The sequence below is a fragment of the Octopus bimaculoides genome, chromosome 13, assembly GCF_046866305.1.
Source record: "Octopus bimaculoides isolate indiv1 chromosome 13, ASM4686630v1, whole genome shotgun sequence".
NCBI classification, from domain to species: domain Eukaryota; kingdom Metazoa; phylum Mollusca; class Cephalopoda; order Octopoda; family Octopodidae; genus Octopus; species Octopus bimaculoides.
Genome location: NC_142940.1, coordinates 30,810,126 through 30,830,125, shown reverse-complemented (window position 1 = coordinate 30,830,125; position 20,000 = coordinate 30,810,126). Strand labels below are relative to the sequence as shown.

The 20,000-nt window shown below is 36.4% G+C and overlaps 1 protein-coding gene across 1 annotated transcript in view; it reads right to left on the bottom strand.

The window, feature by feature from the left end:
• Positions 1–20,000, bottom strand: part of LOC106870540 (glycine receptor subunit alpha-2) — a 313,915-nt gene that overhangs the window by 87,159 nt on the left and 206,756 nt on the right. The window lies entirely within an intron of this gene.

The following is a 20,000-nucleotide window of genomic DNA, read 5'->3' as shown; positions in this document are numbered from 1 at the left end:
CATATATATATATATATATATATATATATATATATATATATATATACATATACATATACATATATATATACATACATATATATATATATATATATATATATATATATACATATATATATATATATATATATACATATATATGAATATATATATATATATATATATATATACATATATATATATATATATACATATATATATATATATATATATATATATATATATATATATATATATATATATATATATATATATATATATATATATATATACATATATATACATATATATATATATATATATATATATATATATATATATATATATATATATATATATATATATATATATATATATATATATATATATATATATACATATATACATACACATATTTTTCAACGACGTGTTTCCGCTCAAATTTCTCCTATAAAATTTCATTCTACTTTCTAGCGTTAACCCACACCCCCACAAATCTTGCTCTACTGAACTTATCAACTCTTTAAAGTGTTTCTTCTTCTGTTTCCTGATCTAAGCTAGAATGATTACACGTGCCTGTCGCACCGCCACAGCAGACTGCTATTCACACGTTTCATCTTTGTCGGCACTTTTCCTGTCTCTGTAGGATTCTTTTCTTCCATCTCCGACATCACCAGAAGTTTTCTGGCAGTGTCGTTTCGTTGCCAACCCACCTCATCACCATCATTTTCTCTAAACCTACGGGTCCTCCTCGCATCTCAACTTTTCCTCTTCCTACCCATCCACATCAAATCTATTGTCTTCTCACGTTTCATCCATGTTAACCAATGTAACATAATCACAATAAACACTTTTACTGTGACTAAGAAACCCCTGGTCTATCGCAGACACACCTCTCTGTTAATTTTTGACCGTCAGGTGCATAATCACAGCATTTGTCAGCGAACGCATTTTCTTAACTTCCACTCAGTTCTAGCATACAATTAGATCAATTTCCTCCCTTACAACCACTTTCGGATGTCTCTGAAAAATGTCACTGCTTTTGTTCTTTCTCCAGAGAAATCCATTAAAAGAAACAGACAAAAAAGTCGCCCAACTCAAAAACTTGCTTCCACATCCGACGCTATAATTTTCACATCATTTCCTACACCAAATATAAACCTGCTACTACTCTCAGTTGTAACTTTTCCGATAATTTTTACTGTAATTTATATTATAAATCTTTAATATAACAATGAGTGTTATTTTCTTTATGTTTTAAACATCGTTGAGAATCTCTTCTACACTCCATTTCTCTATTTACTTATTTGCTTCGCACAAAGCGCACGTAGTTTTTGTAATATATATATATATAACTGTGTGTGTGTGAGCACCTGCACATATGTGTGTACACACGTGTGTGTGTGTGTGTGTGTATGTATGTATGTATGTATGTATGTATGTATGTATGTGTAATCTGCCTGGCTGTTCCACTTCTGAGTTATATTGATAACAAAAGTAAAATCAACAGAGAAAAAAATTAGGCCAAACAAGCAAGATAAATGAAATCATATGGTACGCTCATTCTCTCTCTATCTCTCTCTATCTCTCTATCTCTCTCTCTCTCTCTCTCTCTCTCTCTCTCTCTCTCACTCGCTCTCTCTATCTCTATCTCTTTCCATCACACATACTCATACACTAACGCACACATACACAGAGTCAGACATCCAGCAAGATCTAGAGTAAATAATAGAAAAAGCATCAACAGGAGTCTATAACAAAACAAATACAATATTGCTATAATAATTGAAGAAAGGGTTTCAAAAGGAAAAAATGATATAGAAGGAAAGAAACTTTGGCATTATTCCTCAATGTACTTTATTATCAATGTAAATATAAAGAAGGAGATTTGACATTTTTGGAAGGAGTGTAAGATCAGGCACTTATTGGAAAACAATTTGATGATATTTTGGTGGAGTTGCTATGGAACATAAGTAAAAAACGTAATTGTAGTATATGAATCTGAATGAGATTTGTGCATTGTAGAGGTTTGAATGATTGTTACCGAGTTTCAAAAACAAAACTTAACAGAAACAGGGAGACTAAGAGATAAGGAATCGACTGCTACCCAAAGCCAAATCAAGAAAAATCAAAAGAATGGCGAAACAACGGGAAATATGACAATAATGGTGTGCTAAAAATACCAGATAGGTGAGGTTTGTAAACAAAGACATATAAGTGTATGTATTTGAACACACGCGCAGACACCTACACATGCACACAAACACACACATACAGAGGCACACATACACACACACGCGCGTACGCACGTGCACACACGCACACACACGCACACACACACACACACATACACACACACACACACACACACACACACACACACACAAGAACATGCATTTCGATTTATAGCTAAACAAAAGAAGCTAACTTTCTCTATATAAAAAGTGAAATTCCTACAGCAATATAAATATAAATGTATAGACACACATATATCAGAAATATAGAAACTAGTATATATATAAATCCCATTCTGTCTGTCTGTTCGCTTATAACCCGAGTATTGCTCATCCGATCGTGCTGAAATTTTAAACATGGATACATGAGAGAGCGGGGTGTTCCGTAATCTAAAAGGATTTTCAAAATTGTCAGTTTCAAAGTGAGAATCGCAATTTTTGTAATATTTGCCTGTCCATCGGATGATTAAAACTTCCATTCTTATTTTTATTCAAAATGATTGCTACGTATTCCGTTGTTCTTACCACTACGTCAGTAAAAATCGAAATAAAATACTTAAAGCAACATGTGTCGATTACAAAAGCCAAGGTGCATGCAGTGTCATGGGCCAAAAAAATTTCCAATTTCTTGCCTAATGCGAGCCCAGACCAATCTCTTATCTCTTACACTACTTCAGTATTACGTCTCTATTGCAAATGTGAGGTAATAATTTCTGTTTGAAAGAAGTCTCTCCTATATATATATATATATATATATATATATATATATATATATTCCTTAAGCATTCCAAACCCAAGTTACAGATTTTGACGTATGGGGTATCAAAAGATTCAGTACTATTTCGGCTACAAATTAAACTTAATTTTCATTCACATATTTGCATTTCAAAAATTATAGCATAATAATATTTTCCATAAATTAACTATCGTAAACATTTTATACGATGACGTCACATTTTCTATATGTGTGTGTACATTAAAAACATCAATCATCAATCATCATGACACACACCTTCACTCACTCACTTTATCTCTATTTCTCTCTCTCTCTCTCTCTCTCTCTCTCTCTCTCTCTCTCTCACACACACACACACACACACACACACATCCATTTCATATACATGTACAAAAATCTTTCACTTTCTCATTTCCTTCACTTTCTTTCTCTGACCTTTTCGCTTTCTCTCCTTTCAATTTCTGCTCTCTTCAAATAATTTTTTACGGAATGAGCGGGAGAAACACAAAATGAGCCACCACAGCAGAATGGTGTATCAGTGTGTTTGTTGACTGACATAACGAACGGTTGGAGGTGAACCTCTTGACAAAAAGCAATGAGGTGGCAAATGTATATAAAAATACACATTACAATACAGTTACATATTTACCCTTAAATTATTATTTAATACGTGCTTGATGATGATGATATATATATATGTATATATATATATATATATATATATATATATATATATATATATATCAAGAAATTCATCTGTAATAATTATTGTGGCATTTACCGTTAAATTAGCAGTTCATACATGTGCTTCTAATTGGTTAATTTATACTGCATACAAAAATAAAAACATACTACATGCATACAACTGCTTACAAAAATAGGGATTAATTTCTTTCTATGTTCATAATTTTTTGTTTACAATATTGAAAAAATATTCCACCAAAGAAATGACGTAATCTCTCCAGAAACAAGTATAAAGCAAGGAGGATGGTAGAAAACCGAAGACGAGTGTCTGAAGAGAGAAGGGACATGAGATTTTTTCAAGATCAGAAAATGCATGTTGCAGTACTTAATGCTGGATCATTAAATGAATGTTTTAATGATTAGACGGAGGTCCAATAGAATATCTCTCAGAAACAGACTACGTACAAATTCGTTCTTCACAACTGCTGAAGCTGTTTTCAGATATGATCCATCCCATTCTTATAAAAATGATAACTCTGTCCAAATTGGTGTGTTAAACACAAATTGTCGTTTCTGAAGTGCTTTAGACTTTTCAAATGAAACAAATGGAATGTGCTGCTCAGGTGGCCAGATAACATTGCCAGCACTACCAGCTCCTTCTTAACCTCCTGTGGATCTTCTAAAAGGCACTTCCATCAAGTCAAAGGATTTTCTGAACACTATCAGACAATACAACTCTGCATTTCAAATAACATTGTTTACCGCATCTAAGAGGATAGTTAAACATTAATTTACGCCGACGTCATTTACTCCACAAATGTTTTGTTGTTAATGCTACACTTTCCCATTATATGATTGAACGTCACGCATCCTCTTCCAAGTAAGATTTATCTTAATAACTCTGATACGCACTCTACTATCTTTAAAATCTTTTTACTCTTTTGTTTTTCTCTCTTTCTCTCTCATTCTTTTACGTCCTTCTCTCCCTTATTCTATCTTATTACTTTTTTGTTTTTTCTCTCTTCCTTTCTCCCCTTCTCCCCCTCCTGTTTTTCTCACTTATCTTATCTCCAATTTTTTCCTCTTCCCATCACAGTTCTCTGTCTATCACTCTCTCTCCCTCACTCTCCCTCCCTTGCTCACGTGGCTCCCACGTGACCATCGGCCATCTTTCTTCTCCTAACTTGCGTTTCTTTCTCTCCGTTGTAGCTGGATCAAGGAAGACGTGTTCTTGTCTGTGTCTTGTCCAAGCTTAATTTACATATTCGCCATGCTTATCGGGAATTTGGACAACAATGCACATAGCTAAATCAGGTATATAAACATCATTGTATAGAGTAGCTATACCAGAAAACTTTAAATTGTCTGACGTCACTGAAGACGCGAATTAAGACTAATTAAATTTTATTTCAGTGAAATAATTTTTATTTATATTTAATCAAAACACAGTGTGCCATTGTGGAATTGACTGGAGTTGGACTTTTTGTGCTTAATTAGCTTTGAATTCCTTTAAATTTTAAGTTCGAATCCTGGTTCCAGGCATGACACTAACATATTAGGAAACACTAGGTGATATTACCTAATTTTAAGTTGTACTTTATGAATAGGAAATCAGTTTTGTTCCATCACGTATAGATTTTGATCTACATTTTGATCAACAAGATACCCCACAAATACTTTATTTACAGAGAAGTATTTAATCTTGTGTATATTGCATGTAATTTATTAATGTGCTAAACTACAGTTAGTTACTATTAAGATGACTAAATACACTTAAAAAGGGCTTATCACAAAAAGTCACAGCATTCATTTCACTGTCAACATCAGTTCAAGAAGAATGAAGCCAACGAAAGTTTACCATCATGCAGGGATCAGCTCGCCCTTGAGAACAACTGGATCGTTTTGTTCGAAAGTTGCGACTTTCAAAAATCGATGCTTACTTTGGTTGGAACAATGCTCATAGAATTTAGTGAGTCAGCCCAAGCAACTAAAATAACAACGTACAAGAACCAAACGAAGAAATTTGTTGAATTACTTGGCATACATGATGAACTGGGTTTGGTTCATTGCAAGAATATTATCAGTTTGATAATGGCATAGGGCATTTCCTCCGATGTCAAGATAGATTTGTGGGTAATCATTGGTGGCAGTGTTTCCAGCAAAATTTAGGTCTTTTTGCATGTTGGGAATGAGTACCCAGGGATTCCAGGGGGTTATTCAAGAAAGATAAAAGGGTTTCAAGATATTACATTCCTTGATCAGGTATGGTGATTTCAAGTGAAAAGCTGCAGATGATTTGAATATAATAGGTTTTTTAAATGGAAGGTAAAAGGACTACGCGGAGTTTTGCTGCTTCTTGTGCTTGTGGAATAGCTGGGCTCGGAATGAGCACTACATCTGCTAGGATTGGCCAGCACGTCATGAATGGAGACCAGGGAATGAAAGCGTTCAATACGTACCACTGGTTTCACCTCGCTAATTGTGTTACCACCACTACGTATGAAACTTGGTATCTTCAAACATTCCGTGAAGTTATTGTACCCTGAAGTGCAAACAATCAAATTGCTGAAAGATATCTTTCCTCAATTAAGAGAAGCAAAGATTAAAGAGGGCATGTTCATTGGACCCGACACTCGCAAACTGATGAAGAATTAGTTGAACGATGAACGATGAACTTATGATGCTGTGTTAAAGACAATCGAAAACTTTCTAGAAAAGCACAGTAACCTACATTACAAGGCAATCCTAGCTGACCTCCTGGATTCCTTTGATGTACAGGGTGTCACACCGTCCCTAAAGAAACATCTTTTAAAAGTCACCTGGATCTCTTTCTTTTGGGTTTGGGTAAGATTAGTGATGAACATGGTGAAATATTTCATCAAGTGATCACTACTATTGAAACAAGGTCTCAAGGGCGAGCTGATCCCTGCATGATGGTAAACTTTCGTTGGCTTCTTTCTTCTTGAACGTCAAAAGCCTTGTCATCCATTTCGTCAATATATCTAGTTTCGTCATCGGAACTCTCGGATGATTGTTTGACACAGGAAGAATTTCATCAATTGGCTGTGGTCTTATGACAGATGGTAAATTAGGATACTTGATATACTTTGCAGTCTTCTTATTGCTCCCCTCAACATTAGTAATGCAGAAGTAGCAGTCAGTAGAATGGTTGATTTGTTCTCACCATGCAATCGGAGCGGCAAATGGCATTTGTTTCAGCTTGTCACTGTAGCCTTTGCATACAATGTGCGGGGCAAAACATTTATTTTGGTCTCCAAGTATCATTTTGAAGTAATCTTTGTGTCTTGCTTGTATGAGTGGTGCGATGTTTCTTCTACATTTCTTGAATGCATATTCCCCACAGATGTAACAAAACTGATTGAGTCATGGTGACGTACACTTCCTGAAGCCATGTAAATTGAAGCAAATTGAATTGGAGAAATCAAAAACAGTAGTCCACAGTGAACAGAGTAATTACCAGTTTGATATAACAAATCACAATAACATCTGAAAAACGCATTTAAATCAAAGTGTTCTAAAAATACACCACCTCATAAGTGTTATATCTATATTTATAGCTCTCGTTAAAAGGTGTCACAAAAAGATCAGTCAAAAGCATTCTTAAAAGACAAATAAGAACACTTGACGTAATTCATGTGTTACATTACATCTCATTAAGTTTGATATATAGGGGTATCTAATTGTAAATTACAATCTAGATGTAATGAAGCAAAACTTACAAAAAGAACACCCTCAAACTCGCTAAGACCACCAAAATTATCTCTCGCTAAAGAAACTTTTTCTCACTTTGTCATGAAGTGTAATTATCAAAATGGGGTATAATCAATCCTTTCTACTAAAGGCACAAGGCCTGAAATTTGGCGGGAGGGGATAGTTGATGTTGATTATATTGACGTCAGTACACAACTGGTACTTATTTCATCGACCCTGAAAGGGTGAAAGGCCAAGTCGAACTCGGCGTAGTTTGAACTGAGAACGTAAAGACGGGCGAAAGGCCTCTAAGCATTTTACCCGGGGTGCTAACAATTCTGCCATCTTACCAACTTAAAATGGGGTATAAATAATAAATGCTATACTTCCTTAACAAAAATTCTGTCAAAGTGAAAAGCGTCCCTTCTTCCTTGGGGCATCAATTACTGATGATCAGTAAGGACACCATTTTCATATACGGCTAGTCTTCTGCAACAAATGCCGGGTATTTTTTCTGAAGTGACTTTGTGACTTTCTGATAACAGCGGAAAAAATAATGCAGAAAGACTCATGAACATTTTCTGAAGAACCCGTACGGGGTTGATGTCAAATTTCAAATTGGAGACTTCGGAGAGAAAGAGGTGCATGAATATGTGTCAAAAGCCAGAGGAAAGAGTGCTTCAGGAGGTGATGGAATTTCATATAAAGTGTATAAATATTACAATCGTCTACGAAAGAAACTCTTCCTCCTGCTCCAACAGCTGTGGCGCGAACAGACTCTAGTAGAGGATCAGTGTAAAGCAGAAAGCATATACTTGCCAAAGGAAACCAATGCAGAGACAATACAACAGTTAAGGCTGATATCCTTATGGAATGTGGATGGTAAGATCTTTATGGCATTCTCTCTACTGGGTAATGGATATGTTGATGAATCTGTTCAAAAGGCCAGAATCCCTGGAATCCATGGATGCGTTGAGCATTGTTTTTCGATTTGAAAAGCGATCCAGGATGCCAAACAGAACAAGGCAAGTTTGAACGTGGTATGGCTTGATTTAGCTAATGCAAATGGTTCAGTGTCATATGAATTACTGATGAGAGCCATGGACCACTTCCACATTCCGGAGAAAGTAACAAAATTAATGAGAGTATATTATGACAGTTTTGAGATGAGGTTTATAGCTGGAAATTTTACAGCAGATTGGCACTGATTGGAGGTTAGCATTGCTACTGGCTGCACAATATCTGTCACGTGGTTTATCTTAGTCGTGGAGATTATTTTGAAAGCACATGTAAAATCACCTAAGAAGGCCTCCAGCGATGACATATCACTTCTATCGACAGACAACAAATGATGCAGAGTGCCCTCTTGAGGCTAGCCGAGCTGATGAAGTGGTCAAGGATGCGATTCAGAGCAAAGAAGTCGCGTGGTCTGACATATATTAAGGGAGTGCAAAAAGAAGTTAAGTTTCAGATATTAGGAGAAAGCATTTCAACGGTCAATGAAGAACCCGTTAAGAGCTTGGGGCTTGTATACGCTGGTACATTGTCAGATAGCCGTGAGATGCAAATTATGAAACAAGCCGAGGATGGGTTAACAACAATTGATGGCTCAAAGCTACCAGGGAAATATAAAATATGGTGCTTACAGTTTAGCTTGTATCCATGTTTTTCGTGGCCGCTTTTATTATACGAGGTAGCACTGTCACGAGTTCAAATCATTGAGCAAAAGTGTAAGGCTTTCATTAGAAAATGGTTCGGCCTACCTCGGATATTGAACAGCTCAGCTCTCTATCGTAAAAGAAACTTGTTACAATTATCACTGGCGTCAATAGTCGAAATTTATAAAGTAGAGAAGGTACGAACGGTGATGATGCTGAGAGGATCGAAGGATATAGAAATCAGGTGTAATCCATCAGATGTACAAACAATCAGGAAGTGGAAAGCAGAAACAGAGACCGATGACATCCTGTCTTCACTTACACACCGAGATTTGGTGGCTGCAACTTGGATTCGGTGCAGATCGGTTCAGACCGTTTGAAAGCATGATGCGGAGCGAACGCAGACATGTTGTTAGTAACAGCGCCAAAGCAAGGGAAACAAAGAAGAGAACTTCATTTGATTCAATGCTCCCAGCAAAGACAGATGACGAAATGAGAGAAACATTTTGTTGAGAGAAAAATAAGTTGGAATGAAATATGGAAGTGGACTACATCACGTCTAAGTTTTCTGATTCGTTTATCCTACGATGTCTTGTCATCGTCTACAAGCTTAGTAAGACTGAACGTATCAGAAGATGATATATGCAGATGTGGAAAAGTCGGAACACTGAAACATATTCTTTCCAACTATTCACTGGCATTGAATAAATATACATGGAGGCAAAATCTGGTCCTTAAGGTTATCTTCAATACTATAAAGAACCAAATTGCTTTCATCAACAGTGGCATAAAAAAAAACACTGAAAGAACTAACCAGAGATTGTATTACCTTCATGCACTCAGGACAGCAGATCCGTTTCAAGAAGAAATTTCGTGTGAACGATGGAAGAACTTGCAAAAGAACTTGCAAAAGAACTTGCAAAAGAACTTGCAAAAGGTAGACATTCTAGTGAAATAGGAATGAAAAAAGTAGTTACGGTGTGTGTTGATTTAGAGGGTCACTTTTTTCTTGAGCTAGCTAGAGGATAAAGGACGTGAGAGCTGGTTAGATGTTGAACTTCAGCCAGATTCGAACTCAGAACGTAAAGGCTTCTTGTATTGTTGTTAATCATTGACTTCAATCAAATAGTAACATTTGACTCGCTGACACAGTTTCGATTTAAGAGTGAATCAGATTCTTATTTTAGTCATAATTTTATTTCATATAATCAAAGTGGAAAGGAAGAAATACACACACATACAAAATTAAACATACGCAGATACACGCGCGCACTCATTCAATCATTTATAGGCTAATGCATATATGCACATATACACATCCATACTTATACACAAGCACATTAGCACACACATACATAAATATTCGCACATGCATGCTCATATCCACAGACATATATACACATAGAACATATACCAGGCCTACATTCAGATAAACTGACACAGACATTCAAATACACATTGGCGTGCATACTTAGATGCATTGGTCTCTCTCTACCCCTTTCTCTTTCCTTCTCTCTCTCTCTCTCTCTCTCTCTATCTATCTCTCTCTCTCTCTCTCTCTCTCTCTCTCTCTCTCTCTCCTGTTTCTCTCACACACATTTCTCTTCACTATAACATATAAATAGTCACACGCATTCGCACTGACTTACATATACACGCCGACACATACACACACAGATTCGTAAACATTGACAAAACAATAACAAAAACAAAAAAACAGTAGGTTAAAAGTGCTAAAGGTAAAAGTAATATCTCGTAGAAAGCGACCCTTCATTAACTGCTATTGTACTTGAAAATGCTAAACTAAGATATATTCATTTCAAATAACTGAAGAAATGAAGCAAAAAAATAAATAAATATAAATTATCACTAGCAGAAGTGTCTTTGTTATTGTTGTTGTTGTTGTAGTTTGTCGTTTCCTACTTTCGTTCTTTCCAAGACAAATCAATTTAAACTGTTTGTAATTTGGCAGATGTTTGTTACTGACATTTTGTACCCACTAATGCAATTTGGTTTAAAAAATAATATTCCTTTACTAATTTCTAAGATCTCTGGAACTTTGCTCTATATTTTGATTTTCCGTTTCTGCCCAACCAGACTGTTTTTGACAATGGCAGAGCTTTTTTATTCTTTCTTCTTCAATTGTTTCCAATGAAGATGATGAGAGATGAGGTAAGAGGCCCACACGGTGCCTACAGCCCTTGCAGTCTCACGTAATTTACTGAAGCAGCGATGCAGGATTGTATTTCTGTAGGTCGATGCTTGAGAGCAAACGTGCCATGTTGAGAATTTCAAATTGTTAGAGCACCGGTACTGAAAGAGTGTAGAGTAGGGACCTGGTGGTAGTGGAGTGGGAATGGTATTTAGTCTTAGGCCAGCATTGAGATAGAGAAACTATGTATAAGCCCTTTCATTGGTTCGTGGGAAGGTGTTTCCTACGGTACCTGGGAGGTGAGATAGACTAAGCTGACAATGAGAGGAGAGTGAATGTTTAAAGGTTTTGAATTACAGTTGGTATAGTTAATTAATGAAGCAGAACAAAAGCCATTGTAGTAATAACGGTGGGATGCTGAAGCAGGATAGAAGGATAGACTAAAGTAGAAAATAGCTTTGCGGTTGAGATAGTGGTTGTCAAATATCGGTGATTGAATCTTTATCAGTTGAATGAGGGTGACTTATTCAACATACGCAGATACAGGCGCGCATGATTTCTGTCCGCTACACAGAGGTTTGTGCATGATTTGTGTTCGCTACACGGTGGTCAGTTATTAGAGAACAGAAACATCTGAAGTATCTTCGTGTCATGAATAAGACACTTTGTGTTCAAGAAAATGTCTTGCTTATGTTATATGTGTGCGCTCACCAGGAAATGGTTGTAAGGCTTATCATTGGTAGAAGGTTTAAATCCGTTAGCTTTGTTCATTAGTGGGGTAGATACAGGAGGTTCAGGCTAAACTTGACGATTTTTTATGTCTCCTTTTTTCAGGAACAGCTTACATGTATTGATGAACAGTCAGTGGAGTTGGAGTGTATAAAAATTACTGACAAGGAGAATTGGAAACTGTCTGAATATTGGAAAAGAGTTACCTGCATCATGATGATTCCTGCTAGATATCAAAATGCCGACATCATTGCTGTTGCTCTATGAACTCTATAAAAGCTTTAAGACATGACATGAATAGCTGCAACAGGCATTACGAAGATATGGCCAGCAAGACTGTTGTTGTCTTTTGGATGTGTTTCCAGTGGGGGTGAGTCATGCTGCCTCGTGTCTTTGAACAGGCCCTTAAGCTCAGTTCAGATGACTAACTGAAGCAGCCGGAGACTGTGGTCAAACCCTGGTTCGAAAGAGTTGCTGCTGGAAGTCCATGTGTGGCAATTCAACTTGACACCTTGCCATACTTCCAAAAATAGTCAGGAAGTGTTGTCGGAGAATTTCTACGACTACGTCAGCCACAATTTCTGGCGTCCTAATTCCACTGACTATAATTCCATGCATTATTACGTGTCGGACGCGGTTGAAAAAGAAACCAACCACTCTACCTGCTACATCAGGGCCGAGCGGGTGGCCAAGACCATGGAGGTGTTCGAAGATCTTCCCTGGAGCCGTGGTTGAAGCTTCTGGCAGCTACTTTGAGAAAACTCATTTCCCAACAATAATCTAGTTGATATTTTTTTGATTTTAAAAATACCTTCAGTTTTGGATGAGATAGTGCTTTCTTTTCCTTTTATGAAAATTGTCAAAACTAGCCCGAACGTTCTGTATTACTGTTGTTAAACCGCAGGTTATCCAGGTAGGTTACTAAATTAGATCAAAGGTATTCCTGTAATGACCAACTGCTTTTTTCTAGGCATAGTGTCTTGGACAATATCTGTTGAGAATAGGGTCTAATTTGGGAGCAGTTTGACTGCTAATTCTAACAGGTCAAATGACCATGCAGACGTGGCTGTTTGTGTTGTAGGTGTGTTTACTTGATATATGTGTAAAAATTTGTTTTGGTCGTGTCGATATAAACTGAAGTGTCACGTTGATATTTCAGAATATTCCGAGCTTGATGTTCACAGCAGTAGCATATAACTGATTGCTAATGTCTATACATCATGTGTACCAAATACCTGCGTGTGTGTTAAGGTTATGCTAACCATACGTCTGCGAAGGCGTAAGGTTAGCATAGCAACACTGAATTTGTGAAGATACAGAAAGCAGAGTGAGGTGCATAACAGAACACAGAGAAACCTGAACTCACGCGCGCACGCACTCACATGCACACATGCACACATATTTATAAGTTACATGTATCTATTGATCATATCTTTAATCGAAAATGTAATAGACAATTATTTCATCCTACAAGTTGGTTCTATCGATGAAGCATAACAAAGCAAACGCGGCAGGCTATTGTGATAACATATTGACTTATGAAACATCGTTGCTTCACCGTTGGTCTATTTATCAATCACCATTTCTGAAAGGCAAGCGATATTTATCTGTAGCTACGCAATCAGATTTACCCCCTCTACAATATTATTCGTTTTCTGAATGTTGTCTCCATTTGTCCTATATAATTTTCTCCACAGCCTGAACAACTTATTCCATAAATTTAGTTTCCAGTCAGTTTTTATTTTGATGCAATGTCCTTATTTAAAATGGAATTCTGAATTTTGAAAAGTAAGCGAATCTCCCCCAATTATCAGTGAATGAAGCAGTCTTCGATACAGCCTCACCTTACTACAACTTTTACAATATCTGTTTATGAGTCATAAGTTTCTTTGTTATGCAAGTAGTCATTTTGCTTAGACCTAATAATTTCAGCTTTGTATGATAAAGGTTATACTGAGGCTTGTTAAGATATTTATAGGAAGCTGGTTATATTTTTTAAAAAATGACTGTTCGTAAATGCAGAATGTATATCGGTTAGTAAAGCATTTGACATTCCATAATAGAGAATACGTCTATAAAAGATAATTATTATCAACGATCGATTCAAGAAAGAAAAACGAAATGTTGGTTCTATTGTGAACAATATAACTTTTGTTTAGTTTTCAGACTTCCTATCATTACAACGTACAGTATGTGATACCGTGCTACGCGTAGGATTTATCGTTTTTTTTTTGTTTTCTATTTTGTCTCATGCATCTGAACTATATAAATTGTACTACCGATGTATATTCACTCAAGGGTATGTGTAGGTATGTGTATTTGCTCGCACAGATGTATGTAGGTAGCCTAGTCTCAATATAGACTAAAGCTTTAGAAGTTCACTTTGCAACGTCGCGGTTCTAATTTGATTTAACTTCGAGGTATCTTGGACGTGTGTATTTTTTGCATACCCTCGAATCGACCAAGTTTTGTGAGGTATTCAGTAGATGAAAGCTGTTCGGAAGCCCGATAGACAGATCAGACGTGTAATTTAACGTAGTTATGTCCCATACACTGTTGACTATCTCTTAATAATCTATGTCTCTAAAGAATACGCAGCTACTTTAACGCTAATTGAAGGGATTAGACGATAAAACTGACGGCAATATTTGGCAAGTGCATTATTCTATCGATGTATGAAAAGTCGAAAGACAAATTATCTCGGCAGAATTTGAACTCAGAATATAAAGATCCGAAGAAATTAGTAAAAGACCTTTTCTGTGAAAACAATTATGTAAATAGATTCAAAAGGCTTTTAAATATTCGTTATAGATTACTAACGAGGTGGTATCAGAAAGTTCGCGTACTAGTTCTGAAGTATTCTACTCAATAGAGCAAAAGCATTAACTATAATAAAAAAAATATTCAGGATTGGCCTGATGCTGCATGTGCAAGACATTTTTGGAGGTGACAATACATGTTAGGATGTGATAACACAAAAACACTTATGGCACGGATTCTACCCGTCACTCTTACTGTTGCTCAATATAGGCTGGCTTTGCTTCTCACTTCTATTATATCGAAAAACAGGACACATCACATACCTTATTTTGGGGAGATATGCACGTACATGCGGAAGGAAAAACAATCAACAACATTCATATAAGCTTCAATAAGAAAAATATATTGCAAATAATATCCTGTGAGTGTAGAAATAGGGAAAATTTTTAATCTGTAGACCGTATGATTATGTTATATATTACAAAGGTATATATACATATATATATATATATATATATATATATATATATATATATATATATCAAAGCATGGATAAATGAATATGTACATATATATATATGTGTGGCTTTACTGTCAAAGGGAACATAATTCTATATTCCCCCTTCTGTTTCTTTATTTCTCATTTTCCTGTCGTCTCTCTGTGTCGTCACTCTTCCACCTTTTGCGCCTACGACTAGTTTTAGCTTGTATGTGACATGCGATCACAGCTTGCAGGTTGCATGAAGGCACCAGGCATGATATAAGACGCTGCCTGTGTCGTTTACATTGCATAACTCTATAAGTAGGTGTGGGTGTGTGGTGTGCCTGAGTGTGGTTGTCAGGCTATATATATATATATATATATATATATATATATATATATATATATATATAAATATATATATATACTTTTATTAAGGCTGCAAGATTATCACAAAACTATTACTACTGAGAGTTTCACGTTCCCGTTCGTCGGACAGTTTTCATCACAACAGTCCGACGAACGGCAACGTGAAACAGTAACAGTTTGTGATAATTTTGCATCTTTAACAAATGTATACTACTCTACCTTTGGTATTCGAGTACTATTTTTCCACCTTGTTTTGTGCTTATATGCTCACTCGTGTATATGCGTGTATATATATATTTAAGTGTTTGTGCATATACGTATATATATTTGTGTGGTGGAGGTGCATATATATACAGGCACGTCTCACGCACCACACAAATATATATATACACATATACACATACACTTAAATGTATATGTGTGTTTGTGTGTGTGCGTGTATGTATGTATATATAGTGACGTCTATAATTTTGCGTTTAGGTTGTTAAATTGCTAATAAGTCATCCATATTATTTGTAGTTTTCACTTTTACCGTTTTTGAAATCGGCGTATGAATTCAACGGATATCTTATAAACTGACAAGGTGAGTTGAGGTTTTTTCTTCTGACCCCACCATGTGCTGTCCCCACTGTGTTTGCCAATAAAAGAAAGAGTACGTAGTAGGCGGTCGTCGTCTTGTTGATTGCTGTTGAACTGCTGCCTTTGTCTGGAACACGTGTGTTTTGCCGTCTTGCAACGGTATTCTTCGACGTCGTAGGCGAGTGTCTTCGTAATGGAATACGGGTTTGAGTTCTTCTTTAGATCTTATGTCGTCTGAGGAAGAGCTGGTTAAAAGTCTGAAGAGAATAGACGAAGCAATGGAGGTGAAGAATTATGCAGAGGTGGTGAATGAGAAAAGCGAAAACCTGTGTCTCGAAGAGTTGTGTAGATTCAAAGATGCTTAAAATGGAGGGGAACCCCAAAAGAAGTTTTAAAAGAAAAAAAGAAGAAAACCATTATTCATAGGATGTACTGACCAACAACAAAGAAAATTGTAATCATGTCGACCGCTCAAGTTGAAAAGTCATAAAAACCAATCTGGCAAAGGATTTCTTACCTTGCCAGAGGAAGAAAGTTTGGAACGATGGAGGTGCAGTTCCAGGAGGTAGTTATTGCTAGGCTGCACTCGGCAACACCCTTAAAAACGGATGTAGTGGTGCTTCTACCCATATAGCTTTGGAGACGTGCTTCCAGGGTAAAGGTAAAAGATATACCCCCAGAAATTGATATAGCCTGGCTAACAGCGGCCAATACTGCTGGACATGGAAGAGAAAGTAGTAGGCCTCCAGGCCGCCAGAACGGCCCATAAGAATTGGCAAGAGTAGAGCCTGACACAAAGACAACCACAAGCACACAGGAGCCCCGAACTTCCCCACCCTTTCCCTGTAAGAAAAAATATACTGTACAACAGACAAAATGAAAATCTTCATAATGTGAATATAACAGAATTTAGGGAGTTACCCGAGTACTTTCAGTGTGCGGTGGTAGACCCGGAGTATCTTTCGAGAGTAACGGATTATGAGGAGGACTTTGAGTGGTGAAACAAGAAAATGGACGCCAGCACAATACTTGAACTTTTAAAGAAATTTAACATAGACATTCTTCGGAAAGATAAAAGTTAACGGTTACAAATAATGTTTTAAACTGTTACAGGTAGTGTTTTTAAAAGAAGTTGTATTAACAGGTTCACTGAAGTCGCTCAGAGATGTGTGTGTGTGTGTATGTATTCATATACACATATATTATTTACGTGTGTGTGTGTGTGTCATGATTAATCGCTGACCAAACACCATTCAATTTTTTTTCTCCGTGTTTTTCTCCTTGTTTTCTCCGTATTCTTTCTCTTGAAGAACGTAGCTCGAAACGTTAAAGACTTTCTGTATTCCCGAGCGTCAAACTAATACATCCTTTTGTTGTTTACACCACCTGTCCTCGTTCGTTGTTGTTTTTTTTTCGTACATTCTCCCCTATATATATATATATATATATATATATATATATATATGTGTGTGTGTGTGTGTGTGTGTGTGTGTGTGTGTGTGTGTGTGTGTGTGTGTGTGTGTGTGTGTGTGTGTGCCTATACATGTGTGTATTATGTATATGCTTATATGTGTTGGTGTGTAGCGATTTCCTGCAGTCTACATTTTTGTGTCACTGCTGTGAGATGTGTTATAGCAAAAAAAAAGGTATTAGCTGAGAGACAGTCGTCTTTGGAGACAAGTGATTGAGAAAATGAAAACGCAATGTGACGTTGTGGCTCTCTTTTGCTTCAATCGGTCTACAACAGACACCATACTCTTTCTCACAACGGTAACTATAACTAACGTGTTTAATCTCTCTATGTCCCTTTTCTTTACTACCCTTTTTCCATCTTTCTTTCTTTTCTTCCCTCCTCTCACTCGGTCCTTCACTTCTTTCTCTTTCCACGCTCGCTCTGTTCTCACAAATTTCTCTCTCTATCTCTCTCCTTCTTTCCCTGTCTCACCCGACCCCATCTTCACTCCCCCCCTCTCTCTCTCTCTCTCTCTCTCTCTCATTTGACTAGCCATCAGTTTTTTTATCTATCCATAATGGGATTATTTCCACAAGTTTAAATACTTTTAACCGATTATTTTTTTATGATTGCTTATGACAATTTATCTCCTCTTAGACATTTAACTCTACAAGTTAAATTATTCTACTGATACAAGCCGCGTACATTAATGTCTTTCTACAATATATATTATTACGTTGACTCACTTGAGCTCATTTTCGCAAACACATTCACGTAAAATTTGCTTTGATTGTTGATGATTAAGACCTGAAACTTTTCATGTCGCATTCTGTTCTATTCCATGCTGTATTCTTGAACCACGTGTTATGTGTTTATTATTGCATTATAATGCCAACAAAAACCATCGAGATTTATTTTTGTGACAAATTAAGCAATAAAAGGAAAATTTATCTGCAGCGATTCTTGTTCTGATATCTATGAGTAATCTCCTCATTTTCTAAACGTTTTGCATGTATATACGTATGCAGGTGCATATTAATATGCATATATGTATGTTAAGTTACACACGCACACGCACACGCACACACACACACACACACACACACACACACACACACATATATATATATATATATATATATATATATATATATATATATATATATATATATATATATATATGTATATATATATATATAAGAATTTTTATATGAGAAGATGGAATCAAGGTGGTTAGTCGGTTCGACCGTTAGCACGCCAGGCAAAATGCTTAGCGACGAAATGTCTGTCTTCACAAATTTGAATTCAAATTCTGCCGGATGTCGGCCTTACATTTCGTCATTTCCAGGTCGATAAAATAAATACCATTTGAGCACAGGGGTCGATGTCATCAACTTAGCCCCTCCTACGTAATTTCAGGCTTTGTGCCAAAATTTGAAATCTGAAATCAATATGAGAAGATTGAATGAACTGGCTTCATTCCAAATCACTACAATTGTTTCGGCGCATCACGATCAGCTGCTGGTTGGTGAATTTTACACAAGTATTACACATTAACATTATCTAGCAATAGCTTTGTACATGCACGTCTTCAGGTGAGTAAGATGCAGAGCACTGCAAGATCATCTTTTGTTTCTCGTTGTTTTATACCCTTATGCTATTTATTGCGTTCCATTGACAAAGAACAACACGGAAATACAAAGCAATACAAATGAGAAAAATACCAAAATTAAAATAATGAAGATTTTAAAAATAAATATTGATAAGAAGCTTGCTTCAAAACCACATGGTTCCGTGTTCAGTCCCACTGCGTGACACCTTGGGCAAGTGCTTTCCATTGTAGCCTTGTGAGTGGATTTGGTAGACGGGAACTGAAAGAAAGCTGTTGTGCATGTGTGTGTGTGTCTTTGTGTCTGTGTGTTTGTCTCTGTCTCTGTCTTTGACCCCTACCACCGTTTGATAACCGGTATTGGTTTGTTTACGTTCCCTTAACTAAACGATTCGGCTAAAAGAGACCGATACAATTACTACCAGGCTTTTAAAAATTGTACTGATGTCGATTCATTCGGCTAACAGTTCTTCAAGGCGATGCCCCAGCACGGCTGCAATCATGAAACAGACAAAAGATAAGCCTCTTATACACTTCATTCTTAACCACAGACTTGTTTCGACTTTTATGAAAATAAACGAGAATTACATGATAATAATGTCGTAAATAGGCTGCAAAAATTACTAATCTCTTGTATCTGTTGTCATTCCACTTCAAAGGAAAATCAGCAGTGTATGGTCAGTTCGTTAGTACGACAGGAGACCAAAATCTTTCTGCTTACAAGCTTAATTTTGGCTGTATATTCTTACTGTCACTGGGCCTTGTCACAGTTCCTTTACAAGTCATTAAAGAAAGGCTATTAAACCAAGAAGATTTACTTGCATGCACTCTTATAAATACATACATATTCACTTATGTAGTGCTTT